This window comes from Triticum aestivum, chromosome 2B (genome assembly GCF_018294505.1).
Source record: "Triticum aestivum cultivar Chinese Spring chromosome 2B, IWGSC CS RefSeq v2.1, whole genome shotgun sequence".
Classification (NCBI taxonomy): domain Eukaryota; kingdom Viridiplantae; phylum Streptophyta; class Magnoliopsida; order Poales; family Poaceae; genus Triticum; species Triticum aestivum.
Genome location: NC_057798.1, coordinates 387,698,473 through 387,711,197, shown reverse-complemented (window position 1 = coordinate 387,711,197; position 12,725 = coordinate 387,698,473).

The window sequence follows — 12,725 nt, the reverse complement described above, 5'->3', positions numbered from 1 at the left end:
TATGAAAACGTTGACATGAGCATGTTACAAGGCATTTGGCGCCATGGCGGAAGGAAAAGGTTGCCACGGCGGTGAAACGAAAATGGTGCCACGGCAACATTCCGGTCCCGATAACTTGATTGAGATACCGATGCAAACGAGAAGTGTGCGGATGTGTAGAACACGCAAGAGATGGTGGGGTGCTCCCGACTACCGGGTTCCCACGGGTGACGGCATGGCAAACGAGGAACGTGCAAAGACCTCTCTCGGACACGGTGCAAACACGAGCATCTCATACAACACACAAGCATTCGTTCACGGGCGGTCGTCTCGGGTTTATACCTTTGAAGCGTGCATTTAGGGGCGGTTCGAGTCGTCGAGGGAAGTAGTCGTTCACGGGGCGACGGTAGTGGAAGTAGTTGTTCTCGCGACGGTACTGGAAGTAGTGGTACACGGCGGCAGTGTAGTTGTTCAGGGTCTTGGTGGGTCGTCGTGTAGCCGTACACGTTTTCGTAGATGACCAGGGTCATCGGTAGAGGTACACACGTTGTCGGGGTACTTGTCGGTCCAGTCTTGGTGTAGATGTACATGGCAAACATAGTGGAACTTGGCGAAAATCTGAAGATGGCCTTGGCGGATGCAAGCAGCAGCACAGGGCTGGCAGAGGCAACGTGGGTTCGCGCGTGGCCTGCGGTGGTGGTCAACTCCGACGAGGACGGGCCACCGGAGTCAGATCCGACCGGGGACGGGCAAGGCGGCGGAGGCCACCCGGATCTGGACGGGGTTAGAGGAAGACTACGCTCCCGCGGTTGAAGACGAACAGCGATGGCGCGGCACTCTAGGAGGCAGCAGGGCACGGGGACGACAAGGGCGTGGCTGCAGGGCTCGTCCATGGCGTCCCTGACCTTCGGAGCATAGTGGGGCAACAAGGAGGGGTGGAGACGCGAGCTGCAGGCGCTACCGGACGGCGCAGAGCAGAGGAGGCGAGGCGGACATGGCGCGTGGAAGGAGGCCGAGCGCTGCGGGCGCGCGAACACAGAGAAGAGGAGGCGGGGCGCGGACGAGCTCGTGCTCGAGTGCCTGAAGACGATGGCGCAGCGGCGGAGAAGCGGGCGGTGGCGGCCGGACCAGGAGTCGAGGCGGCGCAGCTCCTGCTCGGCGTGGAGGACGACGGCTGCGGGCGCCATGGTGGGCTCGCGGTGGAGGCAGGGAAGGAGCCGCGCGAGGGAGGAGGTTGGGCGTGCAGAAGCTTGAGGGACGGCGCGACGGAGGGGAAGGGGAAGATCGAGGAGAGGGATCGGGCGCTGTCCCTGGCTGCGATGTGGAGCGTGGTGGCGGCGCGAGGGAACAAGAGGGAGAGATGAGATGCGTGGGGACTGGGCTAGGGTTAGAGCTGGGGCGCGGCTGGGCCTAGGAGGCTGGTTGGGTCGGCCCAGATGGAGAAAGAAGTGGCCAGAGGCCTGGCTGGGCTGGCTCCTCTCTCTCTCTAATCCCCCACTTCTCTTTTATTTACCAAAAGCGGTAAATAGCAAAGAAATAAAAAGGAGATAAAGAAAGGGTTGGAGAAATAATTTGAGCATGGGGTTAATTTTCCCGAACTCGCAAAAATCTGGTCGTTCCAAGAAAAATAAAAAGGCCATGATTGAAAGATTTAAATTCAAACTCATTTGAATTTAATTCAAATGGGTTTGAACTAGGACTTGATAAAAGGAAGGTCAAAAAGTGTTCGGATTTTTGGTGGAGCTCCGGAAAATGACGAAAAAATCTTTGGGCAGAGTTGGAGACCAAGAATTAAGATAATAAAGGCATTGGGATATTTTGCAAGTGTGTTATGGTGATTCCAAAACAATGGAATATTTTATAATATCTCCCTAAATATCGGGAGGGTATGTTATAAAGAGAAGTCACCCTTCCCTCGATTTAAATGGATCAAAGATCCATCCAATTTATTTAGTTGAGTTTTAAAAATTAAATGGCATGATGGCATGATGCAATGCAAGAGATGACATGATGAAATGCAACAAACAAAAATAAATCACACGGTGAAACTCGGAATAGCTGGGAGTCTTCTGGAGCGTCGGTCTCGGGGCGTTACAGACGTCCTCAAGGAAGAGCGCGAGTTAGCGCTCATCAGGTCGACCGCCTACCAGTATGATTTGCGCTGCTATGGTGGCAGGCAGGTCAAAGGGCGTTCCTTTCAAGAAGTTGACTTGGTCCCCTGACTGAACCAGCTGAAGCCACACAAGCTAGCCCCTCCATGGGAAGGACCCTTTGTGATCGTGAAGGTTCTGAACAATGGATCCTATCGACTCTACAACTTTGACAAGGACATAGAAGAGCCCCGGGCTTGGAATGCGAACCTGCTCCGCAAATTCTTCACTTCGATTTTTTTTCATTGTAATAGATTTCTGAGTGACATCCGATGAACAAAAGTCTTACTTTTCCTTTATATCATTGAATTTGGCTAAGTGCTATGATTCACTCTGGTGATTTCAAACACTTGGAAACTAAAACACTCCCAGCGGGTGAACTTAGCCGTGAACCAGAATTTGCCTAAGTTGAAAACCTCTCCGAGTGAGGACGTCATCCTCACCTGGGGGCTTAGCTGTGAACCAGAATTCGCCTAAGTTGAAAACCTCTCCAAGTGAGGACATCCTCATCACTCGGGGGCTTGGTCGCGTACCAGAATTCGCCTAAATTAAAAATCATCCGAGTGAGGACATCCTCCTCACTCGGAGGCTTAGCCGTGAACCAGAATTTGCCTAAGTTAAAAACTCATCTGAGTGAGACATCCTCCTCACTTGGGGGTTAGCCATGAACCAGAATTCGCCTAAGTTAAAAACTCACTGGAGTGAGGACATTCTACTCACTCGGAGGCTTAGCCATGAACCATAATTTGCCTAACTTAAAAACTCATCTGCGAACCTGGGGGCTTAGCCATGAACCAAAAATCGGGGGCTTAGCCGTGAACCAAAAATCGCCTAAGTCAAAAACACATCAGCAAACAAAAGCAAGGGTCCAAACATCTGATTGATAACATTCGACTAACTACGATCTGTTTGAATGGTCAAGACAAAAGATCAAGTGCATGAGATCCAAGCTCAATAAAGTTTAACGGTTACATAAAACTGTTGGGGATCATTGCAGAAATTAAAAAATTTCTACGCATCACCAAGATCAATCTATGGAGAGACTAGCAACGAGAGAGAGGGGAGTGCATCTTCATACCCTTGAAGATCGCGATGCGGAAGCGTTACAAGAACGCGGATGAGGGAGTCATACTCGCGGCGATTCAAATCGCGGAAGATCTGATCTAACGCCGAACGGACGGCGCCTCCGCGTTCAACACACGTACATCCCGGGGACGTCTCCTCCTTATTGATCCAGCAAAGAGGGAGGAGAAGTTGAGGGAAAACTCCAGCAGCACGACGGCGTGGTGGCGATGGAGCTCGTGGTTCTCCGGCAGGGCTTCGCCAAGCACTACGGAGGAGGAGGACGTGTTGGAGGAGGGAGGGGGCTGCACCAGGGAAGAGGTACGGCTGCCCTCCCACCCCTCCACTATATATAGGGGCAAGGGGAGAGGGCGAGGCACCCTAGGGTTTCCCCTAGGGGGCGGCGGCCAAGCAGATTGGATCTCCCTCGGGAAAATCCTAGGGAGACTTGCCCCCCAAGCCAAGCGTGTGGAGGATTGCCTCCCAAGCTAGGTGGAGGCGCCCCACCTCCCCAACTAAAGTGGGAAAGGGTGTGGGGGTGCACCACCCCTTAGTGGGCTGGTTTGCCCCTTCCCCTTTGGCCCATGAGGCCCTCCAACACTTGCCGGGGCTCCCGAAACACCTTTCGGTCATGCTGGCCATAGCCTGGTACCCCCGGAACACTTCCGGACTCCAATACCCTTCGTCCAATATATCGATCTTCACCGTCAGACCATTCCGGAACTCCTCGTGACGTCCGGGATCACCTCCGAGACTCCGAACTACCTTCGATAACCACATACTATTTCCCATAACAACTCTAGCGTCACCGAACCTTAAGTGTGTAGACCCTACGGGTTCGGGAACCATGCAGACATGACCGAGACGTTCTCCGGCCAATAACCAATAGCGGGATCTGGATACCCATGTTGGCTCCCACATGTTCCACGATGATCTCATCGGATGAACCACGATGTCAAGGATTCAATCAATCATGTATACAATTCCCTTTGTCCATTGGTATGTTACTTGCCCGAGATTCGATCGGCGGTATCCCTATACCTTGTTCAATCTCGTTACAGGCAAGTCTCTTTACTCGTTCCGTAATGCATGATCCTGTGACTAACTACTTAGTCACATTGAGCTCATTATGATGATGCATTACCGAGTGGGCCCAAAGATACCTCTCCGTCATACAGAGTGACAAATCCCAGTCTCGATTCGTGCCAACCCAATAGACACTTTCGGAGATACCTGTAGGTCACCTTTATAGCCACCCAGTTACATTGTGACGTTTGGTACACCCAAAGCATTCCTATGGTATCCGGGAGTTGCACAATCTCATGGTCTAAGGAAATGATACTTGACATTAGAAAAGTTCTTAGCAAACGAACTACACGATCTTGTGCTATGCTTAGGATTGGGTCTTGTCCATCACATCATTCTCCTAATGATGTGATCCCGTTATCAATGACATCCAATGTCCATGGTCAGGAAACCATAACCATCTATTGATCAACGAGCTAGTCAACGAGAGGCTCACTAGGGACATGTTGTGGTCTATGTATTCACACATGTATTACGGTTTCCAGTTAATACAATTATAGCATGAACAATAGACAATTATCATGAACAAGGAAATACAATAATAACCATTTTATTATTGCCTCTAGGGCATATTTCCAACAGTCTCCCACTTGCACTAGAGTCAACAATCTAGTTCACATAACTATGTGATTGTAATGAATTCAACACCCATGGGGTTTGATCATATCTCGCTTGTGAGAGAGGTTATTCGTCAATGGGTCTGAACATTTCAGATCAGTGTGTGCTTTACAAATCTCTATGTCATCTTGTAGATGCAGCTACCACACTCTATTTGGAGCTATTCCAAATAACTGCTCTACTATACGATCCATTTTACTACTCAGAGTCATCCAGATTAGTGTCAAAGTTTGCATCGGCGTAACCCTTTACGACGAACTCTTTTACCACCTCCATAATCGAGAAAATTCCTTAGTCCACTAGTTACTAAGGATAAGTTTGACCGCTGTCATGTGATCCATTCCTGGATCACTCTTGTACCCCTTGATTGACTTCATGGCAAGGCACACTTCAGGTGCGGTACACAGCATAGCATACCGTAGAGCCTACGTCTAAAGCATAGGGGACGACCTTCGTCCTTTCTCTCTCTTCTGCCGTGGTCAGATCTTGAGTCTTACTCAATGCTCACACCTTATAACACAGCCAAGAACTCCTTCTTTGCTGATCTATTTGAACTCCTTCAAAATCTTGTCACGGTATGTATTCATTTGAAAGTACTATCAAGCGGTTTTGATCTATCCTTATAGATCTTGATGCTTAATGTTCAAGTAGCTTAATCTAGGTTTTCCATTGAAAATCACTTTTGAAATAACCCTATATGCTTTCCAGAAATTCTGCATCATTTCTGATCAACAATATGTCAACAACATATACTCTTCAGAAATTCTATAGTGCTCCCACTCACTTCTTTGGAAATACAAGTTTCTCATAAACATTGTATAAACCCAAAATCTTTGATCATCTCATCAAAGCATACATTCCAACTCCGAGATGCTTACTCTAGTCCTTAGAAGGATTGCTGGAGCTTTGCATACTTGTTAGCATCTTTTAGGATTGACAAAAACCTTCTGGTTGTATCACATACAACCTTTGCTCAAGGAAATTGTCGAGGAAACAATGTTTTGACATCCTATCTGCAAGATTTCATAAATAATGCAGTAACTGCTAATACAATTCCAACAGACTCTTAGCATCACTACGAGTGAGAAAGTCTCACCGTAGTCAACTCCTTGAACTTGTCGGAAAACATCTTAACGATAAGTTGAGCTTTCTTAATGGTGATATTTACCATCATTGTCCGTATTCCTTTTAAAATCCATCTGTACCCAACAGCCTTACGACCATCAAGTAGTTCTTCCAAAGTCTATACTTTGTTTTCATACATGGATCCTCTCGGATTTCATGTCCTCGAGCCATTCGTAGGAATCCGGGCCCACCATCGCTTCTCCATAGCTCGTAGGTTCATTGTTGTCTAGCAACATGACCTCTAAGACAAGAGTATGTACCACTCTAAAGTAGTACGCATCCTTGTTGACCTACGAGGTTTGGTAGTGACTTGATTCGAAGTTTCATGATCACTATCATAAGCTTCCACTTCTATTGGTGTAGGCGCCATAGGAACAACTTCTTGTGCCCTGATACACACTAGTTGAAGTGATGGTTCAATAACCTCATCAAGTCTCCACCATCCTCCCACTCAATTCTTTCAAGAGAAACTTTTTCTCGAGAAAGGACCCGTTTCTGGAAACAATCACTTTTGCTTCCGGATCTGAATTAGGAGGTATACCCAACTGTTTTGGGTGTCCTATGAAGATGCATTTTATCCGCTTTGGGTTTGAGCTCATCAGGAAAAACTTTTCACATAAGCGTCGCAGCCCCAAACTTTTAAGAAACGACAACTTAAGTTTCTCTAAACCATAGTTCATACGGTGTCATCTCAACGGAATTACGTGGTGCCCTATTAAAGTGAATGCGGTTGTCTCTAATGCCTAACCCATAAATGATAGTGGTAATTCGATAAGAGACATCATGGTATGCACCATATCCAACAGGGTGCAATTATGATGTTTGGACACACAATCACACTATGGTGTTCCAGGCGGTATTAGTTGTGAAACAATTTCCACAGTGTCTTAATTGTGTGCCAAACTCATAACTCAGATATTTATTTCTATGATCATATCATAGACATTACATCCTCTTGTCACGATGATCTTCAACTTCACTCTAAAATTACTTGAACCTTTCAATAATTCAGACTTTTGTTTCATCAAGTAAATATACTTAACATCTACTCAAATCATCTGTGAAGTAAGAACATAATGATATTCACTGCGTGCCTCAGCACTCATTGGATTGCACACATCAAATGTATTACTTCCAACAAGTTGCTCTCTTGTTCCATCTCACTGAATACGAGGCCTTCAGTCATCTTGCCCATGTGGTATGATTTGCATGTCTCAAGTGATTCAAAATCAAGTGAGTCCAAACGATCCATCTGTATGGAGTTTCTTCATGCATATATACCAATAGACATGGTTCGCATGTCTCAATCTTTTCAAAAACGAGTGAGTCCAAAGATCCATCAAACATGGAGCTTCTTCATGCGTTTTATACCAATATGACTCAAGTGGCAGTGCCACAAGTATGTGGTACTATCATTACTATCTTATATCTTTTGGCATGAACATGTGTATCACTACGATCGAGATTCAGTAAACCATTCATTTTAGGTGCAAGACCATTGAAGGTATTATTCAAATAAACAGAGTAGCCATTATTCTCCTTAAATGAATAACCATATTTTGATAAACATAATCCAATCATGTGTATGCTCAATGCAAACACCAAATAACAATTATTTAGGTTTAACACCAATCTCGATGGTAGAGGGAGCATGCGATGCTTGATCACATAAACCTTGAAAACACTTCCAACACATATCGTCATCTCACCTTTAGCTAGTCTCCATTTGTTCCGTGGCTTTTTATTTCGAGTTACTAACACTTAGCAACCGAACTGGTATCTAATACCCTGGTGCTACTAGGAGTACAAGTAAAGTACACATTTAATATAACGTATATCCAATATACTTCTATCAACCTTGCCAACCTTCTCATCTCCCAAGTATCTAGGGTAGTTCTGCTTTAGTGACCGTTCCCCTCATTACAGAAGCACTTAGTCTCGGGTTTGGGTTCAACCTTGGGTTTCTTCACTAGAGCAGCAACTGATTTGCCGTTTCATGAAGTATCCCTTCTTGCCCTTGCCCTTCTTGAAACTAATGGTTTTACTAACCATCAACAATTGATGCTCCTACTTGACTTCTACTTTAGCGGTGTCAAACATCGCGAATAGCTCAAGGATCATCATATCTATCCCTGATATGTTATAGTTCATCAAAAGCTCTAGTAGCTTGGTGGCAGTGACTTTGGAGAACCATCACTATCTCATCTGGAAGATAACTCCCACTCGATTCAAGCGATTGTAGTACTCAGACAATCTGAGCACATGCTCAACGATTGAGCTTTTCTCCCTTAGTTTGCAGGCTTAAGAAACTTGTCGGAGGTCTCACACCTCTTGACGTGGGCACAAGCCTGAAATCCCAATTTCAGCTCTTGGAACATCTCATATGTTCCGCGACGTTTTAAAATGTCTTCGGTACCTCAATTCTAAACCGTTTAACATTGCGCATTGAACTATCACGTAGTCATCAAAACATGTATGTCAAATGTTCGCAACATCCACAAATGACGCTCGAGGTTCAGCACACCGAGAGGTGCATTAAGGACATAAGTCTTCTGTGCAGCAATGAGGACAATCCTCAGTATACGGACCTAGTCTGCATAATTGCTACTGTCAACTTTAAACTAATTTTTTCTCTAGGACCATATCTTAAAATACTAGAACTAAAGCGTAGGCTACGACATAATTTGCAAAGACCTTTTGACTATGTTCATGATAATTAAGTTCATCTTATTATTTAATGAACTCCCACTTAGATAGACATCCCTCTAGTCATCTAAGTAATACATTATCCGAGTCAACTAGGCCGTGTCCGATCATCATGTGAGACGGACTAGTCATCATCGGTGAACATCTTCATGTTGATCGTATCTACTATACGACTCATGTTCGACCTTTTGGTCTATTGTGTTCCGAGGCCATGTCTGTACATGCTAGGCTCGTCAAGTCAACCTAAGTGTTTTGCATGTGTAAATCTGGCTTACACCCGTTGTATGCGAACGTTAGAATCTATCACACCCGATCATCACATGGTGCTTCGAAACAATGAACCTTCGCAACCGTGCACAGTTAGGGGGAACACTTTCTTGAAATTTTAGCGAGGAATCATCTTATTTATGCTACCGTCGTTCTAAACAAATAAGATGCAAAAACATGATAAACATCACATGCAATCAAATAGTGGCATTATATGGCCAATATCATTTTGCTCCTTTTGATCTCCATCTTCGGGGCGCCATGATCATCATCGTCACCGGCATGACACCGTGATCTCCATCATCGTGTCTTCATGAAGTTGTCTCGCCAACTATTACTTCTACTACTATGGCTAACGGTTTAGCAATAAAGTAAAGTAATTACATGGTGTTATTCAATGACACGCAGGTCATACAATAAATTAAGACAACTCCTATGGCTCCTGCCGGTTTTCATACTCATCGACATGCAAGTCGTGATTCCTATTACAAGAACATGATCAATCTCATACATCACATATATTTCATTCATCACATCCTTTGGCCATATCACATTACACGGCGTATGCTGCAAGAACAAGTTAGACGTCCTCTAATTGTTGTTGCAAGTTTTGACATGGCTGCTATAGGTTTCTAGCAAGAACGTTTCTTACCTACGCCAAAACCACAACGTGATATGCCAATTGCTATTTACCCTTCTTAAGGACCCTTTTCATCGAATCCGACCCGACTAAAGTGGGAGAGACAGACACCCGCTAGCCATCTTATGCAACTAGCGCATGTTAGTCGGTGGAACCTGTCTGACGTAAGCGTACGTGTAAGGTCGGTCCGGGCCGCTTCATCCCACAATACCGCCAAAACAAGATAGGACTAGTAACCGTAAGTAAATTGAACAAAATCGACACCCACAACAACTTGTGTTCTACTCGTGCATAGAAACTACGCATAGACCTAGCTCATGATGCCACTGTTGGGGATCGTTGCAGAAATTAAAAAATTTCTACGCATCACCAAGATCAATCTATTGAGATACTAGCAACGAGAGAGAGGGGATTGCATCTTCATACCCTTGAAGATCATGATGCGGAAGCGTTATAAGAACGCGGATGAAGGAGTCGTACTCGCAGCTATTCAAATCGCGGAAGATCCAATCTAATGCCGAATGGACGGTGCCTCCGCGTTCAACACACGTACAGCTCGGGGACGTCTCCTCCTTCTTGATCCAGAAAGGGGAGAGGAGAATTTGAGGGAAAACTCCAGCAGCATGACGGCGTGGTGGCGATGAAGCTCGTGGTTCTCCGGCAGGGCTTCGCCAAGCACTATGGAGGAGGAGGAGGTGTTGGAGGAGGGAGGGGGTTGCGCCGGGGAAGAGGTACGGCTGCCCTCCCACCCCTCCACTATATATAGGGGCAAGGGGAGAGGGGGAGGCGCCCTAGGGTTTCCCCTAGGGGGCGGCGGCCAAGCAAATTGGATCTCCCTAGGGAAAATCCTAGGGAGACTTGCCCCACAAGCCAAGCATGTGGAGGATTGCCTCCCAAGCTAGGTGGAGGCGCCCCACCTCCCCAACTAAAGTGGGAAAGGGTGTGGGGGGCGCACCACCCCTTAGTGGGCTGGTTTGCCCCTTCCCCTTTGGCCCATGAGGCCCTCCAACACTTGTCGGGGCTCCCGAAACACCTTTTGGTCATGCTGGCCATAGCCTGGTACCCCCGGAACACTTCTGGACTCCAATACCCTTCGTCCAATATATCGATCTTCATTGCCGGACCATTCCGAAACTCCTCGTGACGTCCGGGATCACATCCAGGACTCCAAACTACCTTCGGTAACCACATACTATTTCCCATAACAACTCTAGCGTCACCGAACCTTAAGTGTGTAGACCCTACGGGTTCGGGAACCATGCAGACATGACCGAGACGTTCTCCGGCCAATAACCAACAGCGGGATCTGGATACCCATGTTGGCTCCCACATGTTCCATGATGATCTCATCGGATGAACCATGATGTCGAGGATTCAATCAATCCCATATACAATTCCCTTTGTCCATTGGTATGTTACTTGCCCGAGATTCAATCGGCGGTATCCCTATACCTTGTTCAATTTCGTTACAGGCAAGTCTCTTTACTCGTTCCGTAATGCATGATCCTGTGACTAACTACTTAGTCACATTGAGCTCATTATGATGATGCATTACCGAGTGGGCCCAGAGATACCTCTCCGTCATACGGAGTGACAAATCCCAGTCTTGATTCGTGCCAACCCAACAGACACTTTCGGAGATACCTGTAGTGCACCTTTATAGCCACCCAGTTACGTTGTGACGTTTGGTACACCCAAAGCATTCCTATGGTATCCGGGAGTTGCACAATCTCATGGTCTAAGGAAATGATACTTGACATTAGAAAAGCTGTTAGCAAACGAACTACACGATCTTGTGCTATGCTTAGGATTGGGTCTTGTCCATCACATCATTCTCCTAATGATGTGATCCTGTTATCAATGACATCCAATGTCCATGGTCAGGAAACCATAACCATCTATTGATCAACGAGCTAGTCAACTAGAGGCTCACTAGGGACATGTTGTGGTCTATGTATTCACACATGTATTACGGTTTCCAGTTAATACAATTATAGCATGAACAATAGACAATTATCATGAACAAGGAAATACAATAATAACCATTTTATTTTTGCCTCTAGGGCATATTTCCAACAAAAACCACTCCGCATATTGAGGCAAATTCGCTAGGAATAAAGTTTTTCGATCACACATCAGACGACGGACTAGCCGGGTCAATGAATGTGTCCAGATCGATGCCATCTACGATCCGAGTGGCAGCTTAAATTTTCTTCTTCTTGACGACCTTGAGGGACTTCAGCTTCTCTTCATCCATATCCTTGTAGTGGACGCGGACGAGTGGAAGTGCCATATCAGCTCCACAGCGGGCCGCAGATCTTTTCCAGGACTAGACTCGTTTGGGGATCACGTGAATTCGATCCATCAAAGATTCTAGATCACCTTGAAGGTTCTTGTCTGGCAGCAACTCCTTGTTGATCTTCACCATGGCAGACTTCAAGTGGGTGATATACCCCATGGCGTTCTCGAGGCGATCATCCAGGCAAAGGATTTCCATGGCGCGCTGTCCTTGAGGATCTGCCTGGAGGGATCCAGGTCCTTCTCAACCCACTCAGTCTCTAGCTCAACATTGACACAGAACTCTATCGGCAGAAACAACACAGGGATCAACACTGGTAAAAATTCAGGCGTAAGTGAGATTCACTCGACTAGATATCATACCTTCGAGCTTCTTGCTCATCTCCTCACTGAAGTCTTTGACGTACTATTCATGCTCCGCCTTCTTCTTGAGGAGCTTGGCGACCTGGTCGTTCAGCTTCTTCCTCTCTTCCTCAAAGGCACTCACCTGGGTACTGCACTTGGTCTCTCACTCGGCGTAGTGCTTCTTAAGCTTAGATTTCACCTTTCACCACCTCGGCAGCAACCTCTAGAGTATTGTTCTCTTTGTTGAGCTTGCCGACTGACTTCAACGAGTCCTCAGCCGCCTTGGTCTTTGCATTCGCATTCTTTCAGGCCCCTGCCTACTTGGTGTCCTTATCCTCTAGGGCCTGCTTCATGGTTTCTACAGAAATATAGGTCCTAAGCCTCTTTACAAGTTGGGCATTCTTCAATGAGTAGTCATATGGTGAAACTAACCTCCCAGGGTGCGCTTC